Consider the following 27,348-nt stretch of genomic DNA (forward strand, 5'->3'; position numbering starts at 1 on the left):
GGAGCAGAGGAAGAACGCAAAATGCACAATTAAAAAAGTAAAAAAAAGCTCTCACATGCTTTTTTTTTTTGTGCATCAAAATTCTCATAGCAAAAATTCGCTGAGCAAAGTGTGCTCTGGGGACGGAGAACACCAGCTGTTTCAGGGAGGTGGTGTTTAACAAGGGTAACCTGACATCTAAGTTGGAATTGGGCTCCTGCTTGGCCACCAGCTTGACCTCGTTGCTTCTAATGAGCTGATCCTGCTCTGCACTGGGGGAATGAGGGCAGGGCCAAACTCAACACATATGGGCTTAATTAAGTCAGTTTATTTAATAAGAGTAGTCAGGTAGCCTGGTGTTTTTGTGCTCTGGAAGGCTGTGGTGGTTTGGTTTCTTCCCCAGGTCAAGGAGGAGCTGCTTTTTGGTTGCAAGGTAAGAGTGAAGAGCTTTGTAGAGGCTGCAGTTGCTCTGCGCCTTTCTCCTGCTTCTTATCTTATATTCTCACTGCAGGAGAAGGATTAAACCTGAGTGCAGGTTGCATGAGTCTGAATTAATATCTGTGTTTCAGGCAGAGAACAATTGGGCTTACTGGCTTTAGTGGAGTTGCTCCTGACTTATGTGGGTGCAAATGTGATTAGAACAGATGCTTATTGACTTTTTTCCCCTTGTAATGCAATATCTTCAGGCTTGAATTTCTTTATGTGCTGGTTTTGTACTCTGGTGTTTTCCCTGAGCTCTGTGGGTTTGCTCTTGAGTTGGATGAATGTGTGAGGGGGAGGCAGACCATGGTCCTGGTTACTGAGGCATTACAGGCTCTTACTGGAAATTTAGTGGCCCAGGCAAAAAAATCCATTTGCTCGCCCTTCCTGTGAAGATGATTGATACTGAAAGTAGTGATATACGATCCAATATTATTTTGTATATGTGCCCCAAAAAAGACTATTCACCTGGGGAAACTGCTGGGCAGGAGCAAGGTCCTCACTGGTTGTCAGCTGATGTAGCTCTGTGTAGGAGCTGAGGATCTGGTCCCCATAAGTTAGCACAAGCAATTTTCCAGTATCTTTCAACATACTCTTTCTGCCTACTGCATGGAAAGTTTATCTTTTTCCTGATAAGCACAAAACTGCAGAGTATCTCTGAACATTTTCCATCCTTGAGTGGAAGTATGGAAAAGATAAATAGCTGCTGAGTAATTGTTTGGCAGAACATAACTGCAAGAAGCACTTGGAGGGAAAAGAGCTGCAGAAAACAGCAGGGCTGGAGGGGACAGTGATGGTCCAGGAGCCTATTTCAGCTTCAGCCCTTTCTAGGAGAGAGGGGGAAGAAGAAGGTGACCTCAGAGGTGGTAACCTGAAAATGGTGTGGTCTACTGACTGCCCCAATGGAGAAGGCAGCTTCAAGGTCCTGGCAACAAAACTAAGCTGAACCCAGAGCAGCAGGAAAGCTATGTGTTTAAAATTTGCCTCTTTATAAATACTGGTTTGTGATGTGACCAGTAAGAGGGAGTGGGCATGTTCACATCTGAAAAGAAACCCAGTGCGGTTGGTGTGGGTGGTTGGTGAGGTGCGTTATGTGGTAAGGGAATAGTCAGTGCAGTGGCTACAACAGTGACTGCAATGCTACAGGCTTGGGGAGGAGTGGCTGGAGAGCTGCCTGGCGGGAAAGGACCTGGGGGTGTTGATCGACAGGTGCCTGAACATGAGCCAGCAGTGTGCCCAGGTGGCCAAGAGGGCCAATGGCATCCTGGCTTGTATCAGGAATAGTGTGGCCAGCAGGAGCAGGGAGGTGATGGTGCCCCTGCACTGGGCACTGGTGAGGCCGCCCCTCGAATGCTGTGCTCAGCGCTGGGCCCCTCACCCCAAGAAGGCCATGGAGGGGCTGGAGCGTGGCCAGAGCAGGGCAGCGAGGCTGGGGCAGGGGCTGGAGCACAAGGCTGGGGAGGAGCGGCTGGGGATGCTCAGCCTGGAGAAGAGGCTCAGGGGAGACCGTATTGCTCTCTGCAACTACCTGAAAGGAGGTTGTAGCAAGGTGGGGGTTGATCACTTCTCCCAAGGAACAAGTGAGAGGATGAGAAGAAATGGCCTCAAGCTGTGCCAGGGGAGGTTTAGGTTGGATATTAGGAAAAACTTCTTCACCCAAAGGGCTGTCAGGCACTGGCACAGGCTGCCCAGGGAAGGGGTTGAGTCCCCATCCCTGAAGGTATTTAAAAGCCGGGTAGATGTGGTGCTTGAAGACATGGTTTAGTGGTGGGCTTGGCAGTGCTGGGTTAACAGTTGGACTCAATGATCTTAAGGGTCTTTTCCAACTTTAATGATTCTATGAACTTGTTCTTAGGGACTGGATGGGGAAGAATGACATTTTGAAACACGATTTTCTGCTATAGTGTTATAGGCTGTTCAAAAATTGTGGCATGTCAAAGGGTTTTTTTAAACAGAAAACTAGGATGCATTTGAGTAACTTGAGGATGGGGTAACTGATGCAGATCCATGGATCAGCTGTGGGGCAAGCGGACTGGGTGAACTCTCTTAGTGTCTGTCCAAAACAGAGGAATTTAATCTGGATTTTCTCATGCCACTTAAACCTGGGAACGCTTGCTGGACCTCTCAGGCACTCAGTTACAAAGCTTCCTTAGAAATCTTGAAATATGATGCTTTCCTAATGTGGAAGCTGTGTACTGAACTCTGGGTAATTGAATATTGACCTCATTTCAATAGACAAAGAGCTGATGACTGGTTGGAAATCTATCAGCTCAACTGGTCAGGTTATATCAATGCTTCCTTTGTGCAGGAAAGAAAATGGCATTGACCATTGAGTCATAATTTTGGGAATGTTAAAGCTTGAGTTACCCAAAGCTTTAAAACACTGTGGATGTAGGTGAATGGAAATTGAATGAGAAGTACTGGGGGGAAAAAGCTGAACTGAGGAAGAGCGTCCTACTGACTGCCCCCAAAATCTTGAAGCTTAATGGCAAACCTATGGAAATATTGCTATGGAAGTGCACAAAAGAGGAAGAAGTGGGATAAATAGTAATGAATGTGGGAAGAGGTTCAGATCCATCTCTGACATGTGAGACAATGTAAAGGGGATTGATGAAATATGTGGCCAATAGACTATGATCTCCATGAAACAAATAACTATGTGGGGTCTAAGCCTATGGCTCCATGGCCAGTATAGAGAGACTGGGGCTTGAGAAGTGATGGGAGTCTTATGGATGCTCCTGGTCTGTATCTGGATTGTAATGGAAGGTGTAGAAAAATGGTGAGGAGGATTCAGATGAAGTCATGTACTTGTGTAGCAAAGGAGAGTTTCCCTGAGTTATTTTATGCAGTGTAGATAACACATGGAATATGTAGTTTAAAAAAGACAAACCCTTTAGGTAGAGGGCATAAATTGATTGCTAGTTGCATTCTGGGTAGGGAGAGCTTTTTCTACCTGCAGGTGTTTGATATTGGTCCACTTGGCTGGTTTTGATCATTTAGAGAGATAACTGTCACTGGAGAGACTTGAGTTAGATGGGCTCACCTCCTTCCCCTTTTTCTCCTGTTTACATCTTGCTATCTCAGCAGTTGAATTCCTCTGAATTGCTTCCAAAATAACACAAAATCCAAAGCTGATTGCTCAGCTCATTGGAATTGGATCTGAAATGCATAGACCACAATAAAACTCATGAAACATCTGAGAAATTTCTGTAGTTTAGGTTTTTACCAGAGGAAATGGTCAAATTTATCTTGAGGAAAATACTTGTAAATGAATTCCCCCCATTTCTGTCAACTTTTATCCCTGAGCAAGTATTTAGAGCAGGGCTGAAAGCCCCTTGCCCCAGGCAAAGGGGCAGAGGGAACTTTTAATGGCAATGTTAACCCAACCTTATCTAGAGAAGCTTAAATGTGCTGCCCTAACATGAGATACAAGTGGAGTGAAATGTCAAAACCAGTCAGTGTAATGCATGAGTGGTTTCTGACATAAGAAAGGAGAAGGATGGTTGGTCTTTAACCACTTTTTTTAATGAAAGGCATCTGCTTGGCACTTGACAGCTCCTTGTAGCCATCTTCCATCATCTCCTATTGGGGTCTTGCTGGCTTTTCTACATGTTGTGGAGATAACTTGACTGTTCTGCGTAAGTTGGGTATGCCTATACCATGTGGGAATAGGACTCCAGAGTGCTGCCCAGAAGAGTTTATCCTGAAGAAATGTGTGGTCTTGTCGTGGGGTCACAATTTTTTTTTGTGTGAGCATCTGTTATTCAGATCATCTGCATCTTGGGCAGCCTTAAAGCTTCTTGCCCTGGTGTTGCTTCCACCAAGCATGGCTGGGATTTCTAGCTAATTAATCTCAGCCTGAGTTCATTTTGCTGGTACAGAAAATGTTAATGCCTGGAGCCTGTTCTCGGGTGACCTTCAAGTGGTTTTTGGGACCAGGCAGCTCAAATGAGTGCATTGTAGGTCTGGTAGCTTTTCTCCGTGGGAAAGGAGAAAAATAAGACTGCATGCCAAACCTCAAGGTTGTCTTTTAATTCTTCTCTAGTCCCCAATGTACTTACATAAAACATGGGAAGGGAATGGTGCCTATAGAGATGAACCTCCATGGCATTAACTTTCTACAGGGGAAGGGCATTTGCAGGCAGAAAAAGAGCTTGAGACCCCAGGGCAGGTCAAGAATCACTACACAGGGCAACAGATCTACAGATGAAAAATTATTTCTGGGTCATGTCTGCGAAAGTCCTGGTATTTAGGCTCTTCTGTTGCTGGTACTTATCTGCCATATGCTCTTTGTGGAAAACTGGTGGAGATCTGTGTGTGAACACTAGTTTTTTCTTATTTCTAGTAACCTGGTGCCTCCACCAGAGCAGATGCAATCTGCTCAAAAATAAAAATGGTGTCTTTTGAAAATCATGTAGACAGGCTCGAAATAGCTGTGCTATTTGTGTGGTGAAAGAATAAATTCATTCTTGAGCTGAAATAAAAATTCCTGAAATAGTTGTGAGCAGAGATGGATCAAGGCAGCAGTTCTGACCAGGAAAGGTGGCAGCTGGGAAGGAAGATGTGTGGTTTGGTCCCAAGAGGGGTCCCTGAAATGGAGAAGGGATGGGAGAAAAGCCCTTGCTGAGTCCTGTACTGGGTTGTGTGTAGGCTTGGGTGTCTCTTCCTCAACTGAGATCATCTGTGCTGGAGCATGAGCCCTTCCACCCTCCAGCAATGGGCAATCTCTGATTTACTGACTGCTTCTGTAACAGTTAGTGCACTGGTGTACACTGCTATACAGGCAGAATAGGGATAGGAGTTTCCCTTCTCTCACCTTAAACTATAAGTTCATGTTAACTTGATTAGCCAGTGGTGAAGAACATGTATTTTCATAGTGGCCATAGAGCTAAGGGACTCTGGTTTAAAAATCCAGCCATAATCTGACTCAGATGACAGTGTTTCCTAGTGTGGTGGTCTCGGACAGCAGGCAGAAGGAAGGCTCTGTACCTCTGGGAAAGGTATGACATGTAATGGGCAGCAAGGGAAAGGCACAGTTTGGCTTGATGTCTTGCAGTGTGCTGCTTTTCCAGCCCCAAGACAAGTGATTTCATAGACCTGACATTTAAAGTCATTAAGACTCAATTAAATTCTTGTTGAAATCATTTTATCCTGATTTTTGTCCCAGACTGATTATTGGAAATTATCTCATTTCCCCGAGAGGGGGACTCCTGTCATGGGAAAGGCTCCTTCACAAATTGTGAGTTTCAATATTCAGTAAAACCAGCCTAAGATGAAATTTTGTCCTCCAAAAGACTGGAGGAAAATGCAAAGAGGAGAGAGAGATGAACCAATACCAGCTCAGGTCCTACAGACCTGTGGGGTTTCTGTGGTGGTACCATGCTAATGCAAGACCTGAAAAAGGTGGTGGTGTGGAGAAGAAAGGGATGTCTGAGTTGCCTTCATAGGTGATTTTGCTGCTGACACATGGGAGAATCTGGCCCACGAGCTGGGATGGCTGATGGGGATGGTAGGGTCCCTTGTGAGAGGAACTGCATGGGGTTTAGCTGTGGGTCCCCAGAGCACCCTGCTAGTCTTTTTCCCTGGTTTTGAGCCAGGCTGAGGGTGTGGGTAGAGATCACAAAGCTGATGAATCCACTCAAGTGCTGTGGTCCCTCCTTGCAGGATTTGGAACTGCTGGCATTCAGGTGGTGAAAGCTATTGCTCCATGGTGGGTGCTGGCCCCCAAGTCCTGTACTGTTGGGATTTTCCCTGCAGGTTTGAAACTTCTGTAGGGTTTTTATCCTACTTATTCCAAAATGTGTTTTATTGCTGAAAATTTAAATGTTTAATTTTCCCTCTGTTCTGATGTGTTTCTCAGCTACTTTGCTGAAAAGGTCTGTTGGGACTTCACTCCCTTCAATGGTAAGGTGTGTTCCTCTAGCACATGGGACTGGCAAACTGATGAAGAGGGTTCTAGCTTCCATTCTTCTTGGAGGACAGGGCTTTCTTGGTGGGGCTGTATTGCCCATATAAACCATATGACTCAATTGAAGGCAGGCAGACCAACTAGGCTTTCCATAAAGTGTGGGATATATTAATTCTGGGATGTATAGTTCAGAAGAGAGAATGAGTCTGGGACTACAACCTCCATAAAGCATCAAAAGGGCAGGTTTTGTGGTTTCCCGAGTGTCCTGTGCCTGTGGTACCTAATGGGAGAGCTTGGCTGTTGAGCCTGTTCAGATGAGGAGCCACAGCTATGGCTCCTGGAGTAAAGGCATTTAAGGTTAGGGAAATGCAATTTTGTGTTGAGATGACTTGGAACAAATTGTATTTGTCTCGCTCTAGGAAACCAGGACAAAACATTTTGGTTTGAGGGCTTCTTAGATGTTTTATTTGGGATGAAAGGTTTATTTGTCTGAAATATTTGGAGATGTTTTCAAATTGCCTCTTTAGAACTTGACTTATCTTTCCAAATCATGAATCTCAGGATGCTTTGGAAAAAGGAAATTTATTTTCTTACCAGGCTTGTTGATCTGAGTGGGTGCCCCGTTCAGTGGTGCCACCATGAGACCAAGACTTGAACAGATCATGGGACTCAAACAGATCAGTCAAGGCTGTTACGGTAACTCTGCATCCTTCTCTTGCGTCTGCATCTCCCAAAGGTGCCAGCAAGCCAGAAAGAGACCGAGAGCACCCTGGTAAAATTGGTTTGTGCTCCATTAGAAGAAAGTCTATTCAGTTTTTCTGAAAGCAAAAGGTGGATGAACTGGTTATAATCTTCCCAGGAAGGTATAACTTCTAATGGGGAGAATGCATCACACAAATCAGAAGTATCACTAAAAGAGAAAGCTTGAAGCCAGTAATTTCAGACGAGGCAGAGGAGGCACATATCATGCTGTGAGGGTAATTAACATGGGGAACATCCTTTCTAGGGCTGTGATGGGATTTGATCAAAACTGGAGCTTAATATTTTCTTAAAATAAATTCTGTAACTGCATCCCAGACTGCAGTGCGATAGAGGAATTGCCCAGCCCTATAAAATGTGGAAGCCTGTTTAACCAATTACCTATTTCTTTCAGCATAAAATCAACAAAGATTTCATCTTATGAGTATGAGCAATATCAGAAAAGGGATTACAAGGGACTGAAGAGAACCTGATGTTTGCTTGATGTGAGAATGCCATTACTTTCCCTGCATGGGGAGTAAAAACCAAACAGACAAAATAGATTGGCAAGTATAAATTTCCATTCATTACAATACTGAAATACGATTTCTCACAATTTATCTTGTGCAGAGCTTTAGATGTTGGAATCTATTTTCTGTTCAGGGAGATACTACAGGAAAAATGAACATTAAAGTTTGTAGTTGTCCATGAGCACAAACCATGCGAACACAGACTGGGCCAAAGAAGGTATTTACTGCTTGAAGGACCTTCCTCTTAATAAATTTGGATAACTCTCTAATATCCCTCTCTCCCATCCTTGGGGATGTGTTGCTGTGTCAAGGAGAAGAGGCAAAAGCTATTTTTGGTTGTAGGATCCAGCAGCCTTCCTCATGTCTCCACTACATGGTGCAAGTTATCTGTCAGCAGGGATGTTCTTCCAGTTTCTAATGTTGGGGAACAGCACAAAACTGGATGGCGTGAGGAAGCCAGCTTCAAGTTACTTTACAGGAGAGTAAAATGTATAAAGACTATTAGAAGAATTATGCTCCTGATAATTGTGTTATGTAGTAAATGTTAGACTGGGGTCTTAGGTTGAGGGGGAAGGGAGTTCCCTTCTGAGAAAAATAAGGAGGGGAGAGAAAGTTCAGAAAAGAGGGGTTTTTTTTCAAAGGATTCCCTCTGAAATTCTAGCCTGGCTGCAAACACTTCCTACCCTGCCATGCAGAAGATACTGGTGAGAAGGTTTCTTTCCTCCTTTCAGCTTACCTGCAGCTCCCTGGGCTCTTTCCACCCTGTGGTCATGACTTGACTGATCAGAGAGACCACATCTGGGTTATTTTCTAAAGAACACTCCACCTGTAGAAAGTTTTGGGGTTTTTTGAAACCAAGGTTATGCCACAAGCAAGTGCTTTCTGCAGTAATGACAGCTGCTGTGTGACACAACAACATCCCAGGTGTGACAAGTTGTACAAGGCAGAAGCTGTTTACATCTCCTGGAGTGATGCTGAAAAAATTATGGTCCAACATTGAAGCACTGTAAGAAGTTTTGAAGAAGTCAAGAAGGAAACGGCAGATGCTGAGGCTGAGTCAGGTGTCTGAAGATGGAAATGGGGATGCTGGTGTGCAAGAGCATCACTGGCTGGACCCAAAAGGCCTTATCTTGCCATTGCCCAGCCCTGGTGCTGCCTTTTCTGCATGGGCTGTGAGTCCCTCCAGCATTTTTTGGGCTGCTCTGCTAGATGGTGCTGTTGCCCTGGTTTCCGAGAGGAGTTTGTGAGCTGGCCCTCAGCAGATGGTCCTTGGAGGAGAATTAATGCTTATTCAATTAATGTCCACTGTATCAGCCGGAGCCTGAGGAAAATATGCTGTGCTCTGGAAATTGCAGAGAGCTGCTCGGAGCATGTCGGCTGCCAAACCGCACTCCTTGCCAGCCACAACCATGCTCTGAGATGGGCCAAATATCCTCCTGAATCTGCTGCTGGACTGGGAAGCTTTACTGATGTGAGTGGATGGTCTTGTGTGGTTCAAACAACTCGTGCTGCTGTACAAGCAGTGTCCTTAATCTCCTGGTATTAAAGGAACAAGGAAAAACAAACTCTACAGGAATGTCAGGAGATTAGGACAAGAAGCAACTAATGTGCAACAATTAAAGTATTATTTTAGCTTGATTTCAATAGTAAGCTGGGAGATCTGAGGGAAAACTGCTTTTAAATGTTATCAGGTAGAAGTCAGCCCTGAGTTATTTCTCTGCAAATCTGGAGGAACTTCACTGCACTTAATTACAATGTTTAATATTCATGTGAGTCTTTTCTTTGAGGAATATCCCCAAATGCTGCTTGAGCTATACATGTGGTGCCAGGGGAAGGCACTCATTGCTTGGGCAGAAAAGACTAATAACTAATATGCTTCCTGGCAATTAAAGTGGCAGTGAAATCTGCTTGGGGGACTGAGGTAAACATCTGAAAAATGTTGAGATCTTTAGGACTGGCAAAGAGCTGAGGCAATATTAGGACTAGAGCTACTAAACATCCATAAACCCAACTTTTAGACACCTGAGCCCAGTATTTAGCCTGCAAGTGCCAAAACCACCCATGTTTCTGCTGCTGCTGTTTGCTCAACCACCCAGGTTCTGCTGTAGGTGAGCATGTTGTGGCTGGACCTAAACTAGACCTAACTGAGGTGTATTTTCTCTTAGCACAGCTACCATGAAGGCCAGAGTTGAGCAGACCTCTTGCATTGATGAGGCACAGAAATTGTGTTTTTGGTTTTTTCCCCTCTGTGTCAAATTTCAATGGTATTTTGGTAAACTCCAGCATTTCCCACGTGTGCACCTTGTTCCTGTGCATGCTCCCAGTGGGACTGATGCTCACTTAGGATTAACTAAATCCCATCCTAGTCCTGGGCTCAGTGCCTGTTGGGGTGCTGGGGTAAGCCCCCCGCTTTGTGCCTTTCATGATTCAGGCTGCAGCTTTGCAGGGTTCAGCCCTGCTGGCAGTGGGTTCTTCTGAACACAAGTCCAGGGTGGGAGGGATGGATGGATGGATGTGGTCCTCTGTCTCTCCTGGTGGAGCTCTTCTACCTCACCCAGCTCATTAAATATGAATTGCTGCAGTGTTGAACCCAACTCTCCCACATCCCAGCTGACTGCCCTGCCTGCAGAGCTGTAATGCTGCTTGCTGGCCTGATAAATATTTAATTACCGCACAAAGTGAGGAAGCTGTGTGATGTGGTGGCTGAGAACATCAGGTCAGAGCACTTTGGGCAGTGCTGGGCTACAGGCAGCACCTGAGCTTCAGAGGTGGTCTCTGGCTGCACAGGAGGCAGGGCTCCCCATGGTCTCAGCTGGATGAAAACCCAAGCAACCAGGCAACTATTTCTTTGTGTTCTTCACCCAAAGTGGGAGGAAGGTCAGAACTGGGGAATGATGTTGTCTTGGAGGTGGTCCAGAGATGCCAGGGAGCAGAGGATGCCTTACAGGCAGCTGAGCTTTCTGGGGCCCTATTTGCCGAGTTTGATGTAGCTGGATAGGAAGGAGCAGGTGACTTGGACACATTCAGCAGTGATGAAAAATGGTTTTAAAGTCCAGGAGTGGCTGTTTTGTTAGCTGCCAAAACAGGAGGGAACTGAGGTGTAAATAGGCAATAGGCTCCCAGGCTTGCACACAGACCTGTGTGCGGGCAGTGTGGCCTGGGCTGCTCCAAAATGTGCCTTGGTGAGCCTTGAAAGACCCCTTGTAACCTGAGCCAAGGTGACTGCATCCACCTAACCTGGGTGGCACCATGGCCACCAATCCTGGATACCTGCTTGCTTGGCAGGATGAAGGGCTCTAGGGGACTTGTCTACAGCCCCACAAAGTTTCCACGGAGGAGGTGGAAACTTGAACCAGCTTTACTGCACCCAACCTCATCAATGTGGTCAAGGAGGAAAAGAAATACCCCATTCCTCCCAGGGGCACTGGGCTTGTGAGATAACAGCAAGGAGAAATTTCAGACTGTAGAAGTAGATACCTTAAGTGTTTCTGCACGCTATGAACTTGCATGTAGGGGAGATGGATGGAGGACCCGGTTGTTTGCAGAAGAGTTGCTGTTGTTCCCTCAAGAGCCAACTTTCCTTGGCACTTGGGAATAACACTGGTCCCCAGCAAACCAACCCCAGCCACCGTGCACCTGAGACATCGGTCTGCAATGTTCAATTTAACACGTATATTTATAGCAGGCTCAGCTGCAGACTCTAGTGTCTTTGTATCAGATTTCCTTATATAATGGTGATGTTACAGCACCTTGGGTTTCTCCTGACAGTGAATTACAGCTAATTTCTCTCTCCCACATGCCTGAAAAGAATGGGAGCAGCAGGCTGCAAATCTCTTCACAGGAGTAGCTGCAATGGTGAGAGCAGGTAGAGAAGTAACTGCCGGGGAGGGCAGCCACTTAAAAGCAGTCTCTGAATCTCAAGTGAATATTGTAACAATGCTCAAGTCTTAGCTCTGTGGATAAAATGGCTTCGTAATCATTTAAAAAGAAAAGCTTGGGCAGAAGTGTCTGATAGATTGAGGGAATCTTGGAAAAAAAAAATTGGGTTTCTGGTGCCATAACTAATCTCTGAAAGCAGCTGCGCCTTGAAAGCAAGCCCTGCTGTCTTAATTTTCAGAATAACTATTTTAACGTACATGTTTCCAGCATGGTTCTTTGGAAGCAACTACTCTATCATGTTGAGTTATCTGTGAAATTCCTGTTGAAGGCCAGCCCTGAGCAAGCATGGGGTGGGGGCTGGCGATGGGATGCTATATATTTCCCAAACACTCATGTGAAGTTCAGGAGCTAGGCCCTGGGAGGGGTGAAAATGTATTTATTCCCTGCCCTAAGGTAAATCAGACCAAAATAGAGGCAGTGGGTAGGATGTCAGGTGGATAGAGGGATTGCAGCCTCCTTGGTAGCAGGTAGCTTTAATCAAGCTTTATTAACTGTGCATTGGTACTTCTGATATTGCACTCTTATGATTCCTATAATTTTGACCAATTAGTATGCCGATTAAATTGAAACTTCTTACTTATTTAATATCAAGCTAATGCAATGAAGTCAGATTCACTTGTTAATCCACTTGCAGGTAATTGCAATGATGATAAAGTTGCTCAAGATGGCTGTTTCTGGAAATGCACCCTTCTGCACTGCCCTGGAACTGAGTGGTTTTGCTAATTTGCTCAAGTAGTGGTCACCTGTGGATTAGATGTAGAATCTAGTTTAAAACCTCCTTCTTTCTGCATCTTTAGTATCTGTATCCCTTTGCCAGCTTAAGACATCTCAATAAATGAAATAAATAAGGCATTAATCTGATGCAAGCTTTGTGAAAACAAGTAATTTCTTAACAAGAGCCAAGTGAGTAATTCACGATGAATAATTTATCTGACATCTTTTTCTGCTCATGGAGCTTCAGCAAACAGATTTCTGCTTCCTTCAATTAACAGCAAAAAGCTTTTGACAAATTTGGGGTGAATGTTCTCAACAGGAGGGCTTGTTCACAAAAAGGCCTCTCTCTAGGATCCAAAATTGCAGTTTCACAGCTTTTTCCTTTTGTGAGAAGCCCTCTGTGGAGAGGGATGAGGACTGGGGAGCTGGTGGCTTGGGGCTGTGGGGTGGCACTTGCCCTGATGTGGGAAGTAAATGGATTTTTCTAATTGCCCACTGTTTGTTTTTTTTTTTGTTAAAGCTGGATTCTGTTGAGATTATGAGATTTTTACCTGGGATGTGTGGTATCAATGTTTTGAGTTTAGAGAGGCTGCAATGATGGCTCTGGAGTGGGAGCTGCCTGTTGGGTGGTTCTGCCAAGGAGCTTTGAGACTGTCAGTTCATGGCTATTCCCTTGCAGGGAAAGGGGGGGGAAAAAAAGCAGAAAAATTGTAGTGTGTTCTCCACTGCTGTGTTTCATAGTGGTGGGAGCAGCCCTGCAGTAAGCAGAGATCCCCTCTGTGGACATGATAGCCCACCAGGAACTAGCATGGTGGACAGGTCCCATGATCTCCTAGTCTTTCTCTACTTGACCAATGACTTGAGTTTGCTGAAAATGGTTCCCTCTGTGAACCTGGTGATGTTGAGCACAGCTGGTAGGGTTATGTGGAGCCCTAAGGGGTTGGGCTGGTTGTTGAGGTCTTCTCTTGCAGCCTGTGAACTTTGAGACAGGAGCAGATGCCAGAACGATATACATGATGCACTCCCTCTCAGGTGAAATCGTATGTTTGTGCTTGCTTGTTGCCCTCCTTTCTCTTTGCGTGGCACACGTTTCAGCCTAATTGCAGGGATGTGCATAGCCTCCAAACCTGCCAGGAGCGGAGCTGCTGATGGCTGTCTTCAGCCACAAGCTTGTAGATGTTGTAATCAACGTTACACAAGTCACTTGTCTTCATATATGGCAAATCTTGACTTAAGACTCCCTGTTTAGCACTCCCTTGGCTTCCTCATTGGCCTCTTGCATGTGAGTGTTGGACAGCAAAGAAAACTTTATTAAGGCTGTTACTTGTAACACATTTTCTCCAAGCTAAAACAAGCTGTTTATAGAATAGAAAAACTTGCAGAAAGGAAGTCAAGTCCTGAAATACAAGACAGCATACAACCCTCCATTTGAAGATGCCAATGAAAGTGTTTGAAGTCTTGTGGTCGCTGCCTTAAGATACAGCCACCACAATACCCCAAATAAATGATTTTAACTGGCTCTTCCCCAGTTCTTGCTGGGAGCTACTCTTGCTCATAACAGCAATGCCTATGGATTTGTGCCTCTGCTTTGTAGCAGAGGTTCAGCCTTGCTCCACATCTGACTGTGGTCATACCTGACTTGGATGTGTGACATACTGTTCCACGTGTTCAACTTGCTTTTATTCATCTTTTGCCCTCCCATCTGATATTTATTGTTAATTTAACATCTTCCATTTTAGACATCATACTTAAATCCAGTTGAGCTTCAGAGGATGAAGAAAATGTTGTGTGCTGTTGGTAAATCAAAACATGCCAAAGAAATTGGAAAGATGTGCAGCCAAGAAGGTGGATGACTCTTTGGACAGTCTTCATTGCTGGAACTTTGGGTCCAGTGAGACCCTACCATGTAAATTTGGTTTTTCTCAAGCCAACCTCTTGGAATTATTTGTTCGGATATTTCATGTTATAATAAATCTTGATTGGCAGCTCACATTGGGTATATGAATTTCTTTTAGCACTGATGAGGTGCATACTTAAACTGAACTTATTCTCACAGCCTAAATTTTGAAGAGCTCGTGGTGATTTGGGGTCATGTGGGCACCCTGGTTCTTTGTCCTGAGGAAGCTTGGGTGCCTCCAAGGGAACACTCTGCAGTTCCTGAAAATGACTCCTCTGAATTGCACCAAAAATGACAGCACTTAAATTGCTGGATACCTTCATATCTGATTTTAAAGTGAAAGCCTTGTTTTCTGACACATTTTACTGAGGTTTAAATAGGTAGTAATTGTCTTTTAATTATTAGATCAGTAATAGGCTATGTATCTTAATCTGTTATGCGGTGATTCCTAAAACATATTGCTATTCATCCCCTGGAATTGATTATATTTAACATGCATTAACTGTCTTTCTAAATCTCTGTAATATGTCTATTTAAGAATCTTAACTTATGCATTTAAATTAGACTTAATTGGAGAGGATTTTGTGAAGTTGAAACTTTGTCCATTAAGGACATCTCTGAGGCTGTGGAGATGAGGTGTGCCATGGGCATCACTAATTGTGGAGCTAGATGATCTTGCAGAGCGGGGTTGGAGGCTGAAAATGTCCCCATAAAACTGGTGACTTATACCAAGGACTAGTTCTGCCCCAAATCCCCCATTTCATCCTTCCTCATCCAGGTACCTGTGGGGATGCTGAAGGACACAGGTCTGGGGAAGTCCCGTGGTCAAAAAAACCTATGTTTTTATGCCTGATAGCCTGGTTACTTTTGCCACCTAAAAAAATGTTTGTGGTGGAGACTACTTTTAAAATCTACTGCTGAGTAACTGTATGTACTTAGGTCTGATTATGAACTGTAAACCTGCATTTGCAGGAGGTTAATGGGAAAAATGTTTCTGACTTCTTTCCAAAAACACTTTGGGACTTGGCAAAGATGAGTCACTAAATTATTCAGTAGCAGAATTTATTTATTTTTAGCCATGTGATGAATGGGTCATATCACTTATGCTTTGGGGTTTTTGGTTTTTTCCCCAAAGTCAGGTTATAAATAACATTGCAGTGTATTGCAGCTCGTCAGGGACTTGTCTGCATGCTATGCGTGTTTCCCTTGGGATAATCCTGTGGATTTTCCTGCTCTGCTTTTGTTATGTGTAGGTTTTACGTCTACTGCTAACAGGTACGTTAGTGAGGATGTAGTCCTGGGGGCCAACCATCAATAAAGGGCTCTGCAGGCATGCCTGAACTCTGCAGGCATGCCTGAACCCTGCAGGCAGTGTTTTGGGGGATGATCACTCCAGCACTGAGGCCATCCCTTCTGTAAGGGATGGGTGCTCTTTCCCCTCTCCCATCTTTCAATAAATGCATGTGTTTTCCTACGTGCCCCTTGCACCAGGCAAGTCCTTATGTTGCTGTATGGCTTCCATGTAGAGCTGCTGTCCTTAATGGGGGAGAAAAGCCCACATTTGTAGGATTATTGTCTTTATGAAATGGATGGTTCCTTTTCTTCTTTCTTCTGTGCATTGAACTTCTTTTCCAATCCCAAATTAAATGTTTTTACATTGGGTCGTAGGGTCCTAAGACATAGGATTGGAAAATACCATTTGTGTCCCATCCTGTATTGGCCAGCACTGCTGCACAAACTGCTTTGTAAATTGATTGAGCTATTCCTTAAAGCTAATTAGATTTCGTTTCTCCACTAATCTTACTGGAAGGCTGAACCAGAACCTAATTTGCTTGATACTTACATTTGTTTAAAAATCAAAGCCTTTGTCAATTTGTAGCAAGCTTACCTGCTTACTTTTATCAACTCTTTCTGAGCCAAAAATGCTCATTTTTCCCATCTGGTTATCTTCTTTCAAAGTGTAATTGTAGAAATTGGTCAAGTGTGTCCTAATATGTCACTCTGTGGTGATGACCAAGCTGAGTTTTTCAGCATCCACTGGTAACTGTCTTCTGTATTGCTCTGATGGATCCTTTGTGGGCTTGGTCCAGCCTGGTTCCATCTCACTTGCACCAGGAAGGCCAGTTTGGCCAGTGAAACTTCCACCAGGGCCCCACAACTGTCTCTTACCATAGCAGGAATGCTTCCTGCAAGTTGAAAATCCAATGTGGATTACCTGGATCCTTAGGATCACATTGATACTTTTCACAGGTGCAGTGTGCTGGTGGTCTACAGTTTTCTTGGAGGCATGTGCTCATTGATCTGCCTGCAGGAAAATTGTGGACTGCCAAGTGAGATCCTAGAATACATTTCAATTCCTCTGTTACAGCTGGAATCACTGTAGTTAATACCAGATGTGTGATTTTGCACATTATGCTATTAATTTGCAGCTTATTTTTCCAATTCTGTCTAATATTCTGAACCTTCTCCATATTGTTGATGTTTCCCAACTAACCATTAAAACTCATCCCTGTGCTTCTATTTTTTCCATTAAGTTCATTAAAACAAACATTAAATAGAGCAGTCACAGGCTGGCTTTCCTCCAGGTTCAGCTTTAGCCTCCATCCTCTCTTCCAGCACAGCCCATCATGATAAGCTTCCAGTTTAGTCCCTCTCAAAGTCTGTGTTAATCACTATTTTTGCTGTCTTACCAACAGTTTTCCCTGGGACTACATATGAGATACTTTATTTTTCTTAAGCCTCGAGTAGTAGTATCTGCCATGTTGCTTTTGTCTTGGAAATAATTTATTCTAGCAAAGGAACAGTATTGGGTTGGCCTGGCATGATCTTCTTTTGGAAATCTCACATTTTTTCCTGTTTTTCCAGATACTTTAATGATTTAAATTGTTATTTCTGTGCTCTGGTGAGAGACTAGATTTGTGGGTATTCAGATCACGCTTTCTTCCTTATATGCCTGATATTGCTGGTTTTACAGTCCAACGGTGTCACCCCAGAGCTGAGAGCAGTGTTGCTACAGAGCTGACTATTATATGGCATTTATTTCAGTACTTGAAGGTGGGGATTATCCATTTCTTCCAAAAGCTCAACTTTGGAAGCCCTATACATTGAATTTTCCTTCTTCCAGGGATGTAGTTTCTATTACAGCATGGTGGAGTCATGAGTTCAAAGCTTTTCAACTTCACCCACAGGAATGGTCCTTCCATACCCCATTCCTATCCTGCATTATGCATCTCTTCTGATTTTTTTCTTTTGTAATGTGGGGCCCTGCAGTGCGGCCTGCGTTCCTGGTTCTGTTTGGGGTCCAGCTGGGATGGGAAGGGCCTGAGGACAACGCTGGGGCGATGGAGGTGGGAAGGGACCTGCTGAAATACAGTTTTGCTGCAGCCGAGGCTGGTGCTTGGCCACTGCTGCTTGAGTTACTGAGTCTCCTGGCAAAGTAAAAAAAAAAGGAAGCTAAAGGGCTGTCCAAGGTGAAACCAGTAAGATTGTGTGTTGCAGGAGAGAAAACCTTGAACTTGGCCTTGAAAACAGCCTGTCTTCTGTATTATTGATTTTAATACTGAAATTTTCAATCTGGGTTGATTAAACCAGCTGAGAAATTAATCTCTTTGCTATGAGTCCCTCACATATGTGTACTTGTTCCAGATAAGAAATTGAGGGGTTGCTGGGCACAACCCCCTCTTCGTGGGTGGGTGGCTCTGGTGCGGGGGTCCGTGCATGGCTATGGATGCAGCATGACCGGCTCCTTCCCCCTGTGGCATTTTGATCCCATGCTGATTCATTGCTCCAGCTAGTCTCTTGGATCATGTTTCTCCAGGTTTATTCTAGGGGTGTTTTTGGGGGGGGGAACTAAAAGAAATACTGTTTTTGAAGGCACTTCTGATGTGGCTGTAGGAAGCTGAAGATGCCGAGTGAGCTCCAGGGAATTTTTTGAAAAGCAAAATGAAGGGCTATGTTTAAACCTCCTGCCCTGGGAAGAGAGGGGAAGTGTTTATAGCACTCAAGGGGGGGATAAAAAAGGACCCCATCATGCAGTTTGCAAGACAGTAAGCAGCTCATAGGTGGGCCCTGCCTTTTGGTGTCTTAATCCAGGAGTAAATCTCATGTTTAATGAGGGGAGGTCTTGTGAGCCACGTGACTACCACTAGGATAACCCCTCAGACAAGAATGGTGGTGGCTGGGAATTAATGCACTGAACTTGTGAGTAACTCTGTGAAATGAGCATGCCTGTGTGCTTGCAACATTGCTTCCCCTTGCAGATGAGTTTTGAGCAGGGCAAGACTTTAGGATCAGATGTTTTTACTAATGACTGACCTAACAAGGGAGACACTGAGTTTGGACCTTGTTTGTACTTTCCTGGTGGCATGGAGCCTTTCTCCTTTGTATTTAGCTTTTTTTTGGGGGGGGGGAAAAGCACTCTGAGGCTATGCTGTGTATCTGAACACAGTGGAAGCTGTGGGTTGTCCTGGAAGGCTTGATTCTGCAGCAATTAAATTGTTTGGGGAACTTAGGCTGCAGCTATTAGTATCTCCTTTAGAGATCAAGTGTGTTAACTTTCTTAATTTTGAATTCTTTTTTGGGGGGTTAGCTCACCCCTATCCCTTGCTGTGGCTCCCAAAAACTGTGCAATTCTGTTATTGGCAACAGGGCCTGGTTGAAAGCTTTGCCTAAACTGTGTGTGTAGGGGAAGAGTGGTTTGGTTTAAATTCCTTGGTATTTAGCCATTGCCAAATAAATAGCACTTCTCCACAGATGCTCTTGGCTATAACCATCTGCACGCTTCAGTTATTTTCCATTAATATTTTTAATTATTTAAAAATTATTTTTCATTAATTCCTCTAACTTCTCATTTTTCATAAGTTAATTATTTTTCATGACTGATCATTTTTTCATCAATCATTCACTGTCACTTGTACTGAATGAAACTGGAGTAATGCAGCATAGGACTTTATTTTAAGGTCCTCCAAATACGCATTTTTATCTGAGATGACAAATTAACTCCTGTTTCCCTTTGTGTGGTCTGCTTTAAAGGGAAAACCCTTAAAGACCTGCCTGACTGTCAGCAAAGCCCCCACATTTTAGGACCCTGTAGACACTACTGCTCCTTATAGAAAACACTTCCCACCACTGGTGCCCTCTTCTAACCTGAGATGGGAGAGCCAAAGACCTTTCCTTCTTCATTTGATCTCACCAGCTGCAAGTATTGAGCTTCATCAGCTCCAATCAGCATATTTGGGTCCCTATATATTTTTTTTTAAGGCAAAAAGGACTCCTGAAATAAAACCTGCAAAATGATGAGTGGTTTGGAGAAGTCAAAGGGGAACAGCTCATCACCAGCTGTTTGACACAGGGATTAGTGGACAGCAGATGAAATGAGTGGGTGATATGCTTAATGTGAACAAAACAAAGTGGCTGTCATTCTTAATGGGGTCTATATTCTTAAAACACTACAGTTGCCATCAAGTGGTCTTTGTGTACAAGATGAGCTCAGGAGCCCTCAGAGGGCTTGTACATCTTTGTGTACAAGATATGATGCTCAGGAGCTCTTTCCCCTCTTTATGTGCTTTTGTGTGGGTTCCTGCAACCAAGGCCTTATTTTCAGGAAACTGCTGCCACGCTGCATGAAATGGGGCAACTCCAGGCCCCGATCAATAAAGTGAAGGGTTTGTTCCCAGCGCCCATGGGTGCTAGGAGAAAACACCTCTGTGTCCAAGTGGCGCAGGTCTCTCCCTGCCGCTGTGGAGAGTTCGCTCCACTCAATTGTCTCACTTAACCTCTTTGTTTAATATTTTTAATGACTTCTTTGGTCTGTGGATATTTGTAACATTAACATAATTATCTATCTTAACATACTGTATTTGCTGCCTGCTGGGGATGAAACACTGAGACTAACACTAGTAGCTCATTAACAATAATGCTAGTAGCTCATTAACAATGTTGACCCAATTACATGTTGTGTGTCCCAGAGACAAATAACTGTAACTGCGACTCAAAAGTGATTTCATAAACACTGAGATTCTTTTTGAAATGCAAAGTAGCTTGCATTATTTGAATTTTCAGTATAAATACAGGTTTAAATTAAATGGAGCCAATCATCCCACTAAAACAAAATTTCCATCCGTGCAGACATCCTTAAAGGCCTTTTGCAATGAATTGATCTTGTTCTGCAGGATCAAAACCGTTTTCATTTTTGTGCAAAAATTATACCAGTTACAGACAACAAAAGCCAGACATCTGGTAACTGGCAGCCACTCTGGCTATCAGCAGGTAGCAGTTTTCTTTTGAAACCATTTGGATTATGTGGTGCACCCAGGACAATAGGAATCTGATGAAGCCTTTGATATAATCTGCTGAGATTTTTTTTAAAGCTGCCTTGGATGAAACAGAGCTAAAGAGATTTGCACGAGATGATGCCCGTGAGCTGCATGCGCAATGCTGCGCGTGCAACCTGCTGCCATGTGATTTATTGTGAACGGAAGGAAATGGCTTTAAGTGGGAGAAATGACTGTGATATAACACGTGGGGCATATGGATCAGAGCTTGGGATGACTCATCACCTTCCCAGAGGCTGGTGTGGGACATGCTAAGGGACACCGGGGCTGGTGGGGAGAGCCTGATTGCTGTGGGATGGAGCTGGCGAGGGCGATTACCTCCCCGGGCATGCTGATGTCCAGCAGCACTGCTGCTTGCTGCTATTGCCCTCTCATTAAGACTTTTTGTAATTGATGTTCTGCGTTTCAGGTTACTCTCCATTTGATACAGAGCATAAGCTGGACTTTTTTCAGGTTGCTTGTTTGTCCTCGTTGCGTCCCCAGCGGGTTTCCACACTCAGCCATCCCTGCAGGCATTCTCCTGCCTGGAAGTGGGATGGAGCTAAACTTGTGCTGCAGACAAATTTCATTGAAGAAAAACACTCTGAGAAAACCAAAAGGATCTTATTTACTGGACTGGAACCAGAATGTTTTTTTCTATATAACAAGAGGGCTGTTGCAAAGCAGAAACTGTGTTGCAGAAGAGCAATTGATGCTCGGGCTTGGGAGCACCTGTTTGCAGAGCTATTTGCCTGCAAGCTTTTCTACTGCTGCTGTGCTCCAGGCCAATTCATGGCATTGAACCAGTTTCCTTTTTGCAGGATTCTCCCCTCTGTAGCTTGTACAGTCCCTGCTGGTACAAGGCATGGGGAATACATAGTAATGGCATCTTCATGCCAAAGCAAGGATGGGGAGGGAGGGTGGCAGACCTCTTTCTGGAAGGGGTAGGGAGCCCCTGGCTCTTTGGGACACGGGGCTCTTCACCAACATGGTGCCTTGTCCTCTTGTGGCTGCGCTTCTCCCTCAGCACTGCTAGTTACTGGCGGAGTGAGATTTACTTTTTTAAAAGCAACTTCAGTGCCTCTGCCACAATATTTAATGATGTTACCAAGATGGCTAGGAATGGAGTTTTAAGCTTGAAAGGAGATGACAACCTCATCATGTGATATGCCAATGATGGGTAAATTGAAACTTCTCATCATTATTTATTGAAAACAGCTACTAGAGCCTACCCAGAATTTTCAGCCTGACAAGGCTCATTTATTTCATATTTTAAACATTAAAAAAACAACAACGGGGGAGGCTGTCATTAAGATATCAGTGAATCAAACCATTGAATGAGATAATTGTTCACCAAAGAGGAGTTAGCTGAATTTTTAATGCGGTGTCGGTGTGGCTTAGAGGTGAAAGTTGTTGAATTTACGGCATTTTATGTGCAATTATATCATTAAGAAATGATGTCGTACCAAAAAGGCTGGTCAAATATCTTGCCTTCAGCCCTCCAAATAAGTCCTTGATCACCTCTGGGTTGTGTGGCAATGCCCGGTATGGCTGTGGGCTCCTCCCTTGGTGCTTTGGTTCCCATTGTGCGGAAGAACTGCTTGGTTTGTTTGTCATGTCAAGAGAAGGCTTCAAGACCAAGGTCACACTCCAACCTCCAAACCTTACATACTGCTTTCCAAGAGAGATGCCCTTTATGCCTAAAGGAGGGCAACCTGGGGCAGGTTGTAAGGCAAAGCCCAGCTCTGTTTGCTAATACTAACCATGGAAAGGGTTCAAAGGAGGAATTAAGTCCCCTAGGTAGAGTTTTTTAATACTTTTTTTATTTATCCTGGCCCAAGAGCTGTAGTTGTAGCAGAGGCTCAGAAGAAGACAGAGTAGGAGTCTTTAAAACAGTGCTCTCAAAAGAAGCAAAGAGGCTGGATTTCCCAGGGCAGGGAAGTGCATCTCTTGCGAGCTCATGGCTTTGCATGGCAGATGAGGAAGGTCCTCTGTTCCGCTGCAGTTCTTCAGCGGCAATCAAGGGGTTGATTTGCTGGGTAAAACCTCTCCTGAGCAGAGAGAAGAAATCAAGTCTTTGATGGGGCTCCTACTGGCCAACAAGCCTATGAGCCCCTATTGACATGGCAAAGACTTATGGGGACAGCAGCCACCATATGCTGCAGTTCCCCAAGTGCCTCAGCCATCTGGGATTTCCCCTTCAAAGGGGTGCATTTTTATTTTAGCTCAAGGACACAGATTTTTTTGCATGTATTTATAGATATGTATGGTCTTTAACTATTTCCACCCCCTGTGTGAAAGCGAAGTGTCCTTGCAGACAGCTGAAGCTGTCTTGCCATGCTTAGTGTGAGGTTGACTGGGGAAGCAAAAGAAGATTTTTTTTTTTTTTTTTTTAGTTATATCAACCCCAAGAACCTCCTGTATCCTTTGAAATCATTGCTTTGGTGTCTTCACTAGCAGCTGCTGACTGCCCTGAGACTGCTTTCGCCCATTCCCTGGCTCTTTTGGGACTGGATTTACATTCCTGCTGTCTGTAATTGCAGCTGCCTCTGCCCACCCAGCCCTGCTCCAGAGCTCCTCCCAGGAGAGCTCATTACAGCAAGAGTTTTGATCCTCTGTGGATCTTGGACTGAGATGTACTTGCCCAGCCTGGGGAGGGTTTTGTTTGGGTGTGTTCTTTTTTTTTTCCCCAGTTCCTTCTGGTCTCTGAGGAGGCAGGAGACTCTAATGCGATATTAGGCTCAAAAGCCCATCACTTGGGAAAATCTTGGGTTACCCCATTGTACAGACTATGTGATGGGACGCATGCCCTGGAAGGATGGCTACTCCTTTCTCTGTCCTCAGGCACATCCCTGCTGATCCTTCTGGATACAGGACCAAAGGAGGAAGGGAGAGCTGAATCCGTTCCCCCCCTGCACCCCAGGTACCACCCTAAGGGTACACCCTAGTCCCTCAGGCCATGAGCAGTCACAGTCTGGGAGCTCTCTGAGAAATTGCCCATGGGCTGGGACAAAAGCTGTGCCAGGGACTGGGTTAATAACTCGGCAGCAGTGGCAGATGTGAATGTTGCTTGCCATGGCTTTTAATTTGCAGATTACGGATGGAGTGGGATGGCTCGTGCATCCATGGGCATCGTTTCCCTGTGTGGGGTGAAGGGCTCTGAACCTGGCCGCTCCGGGAGCGGTGGCGAAGGGAGCCAGGCGCAGCTTCCCACACCCTGTGGATATGCTGGGATGGAGAAGCGTGGTCCTTGAGCAGCTCTTGTTTCACTGGGAGTGTGGGCTGAACAGGTTTTTCCTCCCCCCTAGGAAAGCAATATTGTTTTTTCTGACCTAGCAGGGTGGTTCAGTGTGCCAAAATTGTGTTTCAAGTCTGTAGCAATTCAGTGGCACCAGCAATGAGCTGAGTTTCTCAGCAAGGCTGGCAGGGCTGAGCTAACCTGATACAGAGCGATCCGCACTGGCGCTTGCTGCTTTTGTGATTTGAGAACAGTGAAGCTCCAGCCCTGAGCTGCTTTTATTCAGTTTGCAGGCAATATTTCACAATGTGGCTGGTTGCAATGTTTCTGAAAGAGAAATTTCACTGGAGAGCCTGTAAATGGGGCATTGGGGATGTATTATCAGTGAGAACACTCCAGGGTGTTCAGGAAAAAAGCAAAGGGGAGAGGTTTGGAGTTGTTTTTCCTCATGATTACAGGAATTTGGGACATGGCATGGTCAGGCATTTGATCTTGACAGCAAAACTGCAAATTGCATTGGTAGCAAGTAGTTCGCATGGCATCATGTGCCATCCTGACTGTTTTCTGGCTTAGGCACCAAGTTTTAGGCTCCAAGTGGAAAATGATATGTGAACTCAGCTGTGATACATGTACAAGGGGGGGGGAACCCAAAGGTGGCTGGTAGGATGCCATCCTGACTGTCACAGCTTTGTTGCTTTGCCCTCCTGCTAGTCAGGGGGTAAGAAGGACCTGCCAAAAAGGATGGTTCCTACCTCATATGGGCAAATGCAACCAGATGTGGGCTGGCAAAGGTGTTGTGCCCTTGCCCCAGCTGTGCTCCAACAGTGGGGCCTCATCTGCCTGGACTTTCATCGCATCCTCTGGAAAATCGAAAATTTTGGCTGTGGTGCTTCATCTCCCAGGGGCCAGCTGAGCCTGATGCCATGCTCCTTATCTCCAGTCCAGGCCATGGCTGCAGTCACTGAGAGCCCCTCAAAGCCCGCGCAACTCTTCAGGATCTCCCTTAGCATCTTACACCTGAGATAATATCCCACTTAACCTGTGGATCCCAGGATTTCCCAGCAGATCTGATGGGAGGATTTAGCCTTTAGAAATATTCAGATGAGATATCTACTGCAATGGTCCTGGAAAACTGCAAACATTAGCAGATCAATTATCTGTTACAAAGGACAAGTATTTTAAACCATTGCTATTCAGCTCACTTGCTCCAGCGAGTCTTTCAGCACCCGTGCTAATTCTGAGCTATTATCAGAATAAAGTCTGGGATGCTTTTATGCTCTCCCTTTGTCAATGTTGCTATGTAACCCGTGCAGCCCAAGTCAGATGGAAACCTGATGGGAACGGGGATAGTTTTACTGGTGTAGTCATTTTGGTGCTGAAAAGAGGAAATAGCAGGAGAAAGATGGGATTTTGTAAAAACAAAATCTGGATAAAACTTGGTGTAAATGTAGGTATAGGAAAAAGTGTTCAACTGTCTGCACTGTGGTGGTTGTATCTTCTGCCTTTTGCATGTGGGATTTACTGTGGCAAACCTCCTTCTTGGAAAGCAATGGAGACTAAAAATTAAAGATCAGTTTGTTTAAACAAACCCAACCAACCATGTCAATAAAAGGGGGGATGGCTCTGTCCTCCTTGGGTGATTTCTGCCCCTCCTGGAGAGCTAGCGGCTGGCTGGGGACCGGTGCTCCCCTGCCAGGGTGAGCGAGGAACCGAGTGTCAACACAATTATAAAGGCAGCCATCGATTTACTGATCCTTCCCATTGACAGGACATCGCAGCCCATGAGATCTAATCTTAAATTGCCTCTAAGCTCAAGGACCTGCTGGACTTTCCTTGTTTCTCCTTTGCCTTTCCAGCATGGGCAGCTCTTTTTAATTTGTGTATTATTGCTGGGGTGTGTGTGAGAGAATGTCAGGAAAAGAAAATTCCTGATAATCCCAATTATTTTTTCAAAAGCCAGCTTCAGGATAGTGGTAAGCAAGTGACCGGCAATGATCTGCATGAGTTTGGGGTACCATGGGTGGAGATGGCAATGAAGGGGTTGGCTCCCCGAAAGCCTCATGTGCGGCACATGCAAGCTGACAGCAAAATTAGCTGCCTGCCAGTCATCCAGTTTTGATCTGCACTGACATAACCAAGTGCGCTGGGAACAAAAGAAGGATTTTCAGAGTTTGTAGTTATTTCATTAACTTATTACAGTTATTATATTCACTTATGACTTCTGAGCAGCCCCTGCTGCTGTGCTCCAGCAGGATGAGGCACTGCTGGAGCAGGCAGAAAACCTTGTGAAACAACGTGGGGTTTTTTTTTGCGTATGACTTTTCATCCAGCTCTGGTCAACTGAAGTGGGATGCTGCTGGGGCAGGATCCTTTCCATGGGGTTCATGATCCTCAAGGCTGATGCGAAGGGCAGGCTGGTGTGTGTGTACCACACAGTGAGAGCAATGGCGGTGCTTTTGCTTCAGGAAAAATGCATCTGAGCTTTATAATATGTGTATATGCACATATATTGTCTTTTATTTCCGTATGTTACATGCATATATATTTTATGCATGCTATGAAACATCTCTGCTGGTTCGCGTTGGCTTCAGCCCTTTCTGCAGGCCATGAAGATTGCCTTTTCCTCAACCAGTTAATTCTTTTTTTTTTTTTAAGCCTTCCTCTGTCAGAGACCTTCTTGCCACTACAGCGTTTGGGCAAGATTTAGCTAATAATTACCTTCTGTTAGGAAAAATGATTTGGCACAAGAAATCTTCCTTGGCTTCTGCTGGCAAGCTTCTGAGAGAGGCTGCTTTAATATCCGCCTTGGAAATTGTCACTTACCATGCTGCAGGAGTCTGTGTCGGAAAACGGGGAAGGGATTGTGACTGTAGCACCACTGGAAATGAGATTTAGAGTTTTTATTTTTCTTTGTGGTATGAGAAGATAGCTCCAGTTAACAGCCTGAGTTGGATTATATGAACCTGGTCCCTGTGTAACATTTCTTTTTTGGAGATCTGGAGGTAATTCCCTGATCTGGGTAAATAGGTATAATCGGTATTCCACAGGCTTCCCTAACCCACCCTTCCACAGGCATCTGTTGTATCTGGGTCTCCTTAATGATAGCTCTGTGTGTTATAGACCTGGCCAAAACAAGCTATTCTCTGATAGTATGGCAATAATATCAAAAAATATGGCTTTTCCAGCCTTTTGCAAGGTCCTTTGAAGATTTTTATCGTCATCCCAGTGAAGTCCCTGATTTAATCTGGAAAGCTTGAAATGGTTCATCAAGCAAAGTGACAGCTCTCCATCCTTCCTGCTGGAGCCCAAGCCAGCCTTTGAGGACAGCCTATTTAAGGGAATCACAGAACGGCTGAGGTTGAGCCATCTCTGGGGATTGTCCAGTCCCACCTCTGCTTAAGCAGGGTAACTGTGGCCAGCTGCCCAGGATTGAGTCCAGTTCGATTTTGAATATCTCCAAGGATGGAGACTCTGCAGCCTCCCTGGGTGACCTGCTCCCATGTTCCACTATATCCAGAGTATGCCCAGTATGTCCTTGCCTCTCTTGTAGTGGGGCGCCCGGACCCAGCACTCCAGGTGTGCCTCACCAGCAGTGTGCAGGGAGGATCCTCATG

The 27,348-nt window shown here is 44.8% G+C and overlaps 1 long non-coding RNA gene across 1 annotated transcript in view; it reads left to right on the forward strand.

Annotated features, from left to right (window-relative positions):
- Window positions 1–364: 364 nt before the first annotated feature.
- The window catches only part of LOC148053772 (uncharacterized), a 39,751-nt gene continuing 12,767 nt past the window's right edge, over window positions 365–27,348 (forward strand). The window contains exon 1 of the long non-coding RNA XR_015707913.1: window positions 365–412. This is a non-coding gene — a long non-coding RNA (uncharacterized LOC148053772). The remainder of the gene's footprint in view (window positions 413–27,348) is intronic.

This window comes from Nipponia nippon, unplaced genomic scaffold (assembly GCF_047370975.1).
Source record: "Nipponia nippon isolate SJK-2023a ecotype South Korea unplaced genomic scaffold, ASM4737097v1 scaffold_37, whole genome shotgun sequence".
Taxonomy (NCBI): domain Eukaryota; kingdom Metazoa; phylum Chordata; class Aves; order Pelecaniformes; family Threskiornithidae; genus Nipponia; species Nipponia nippon.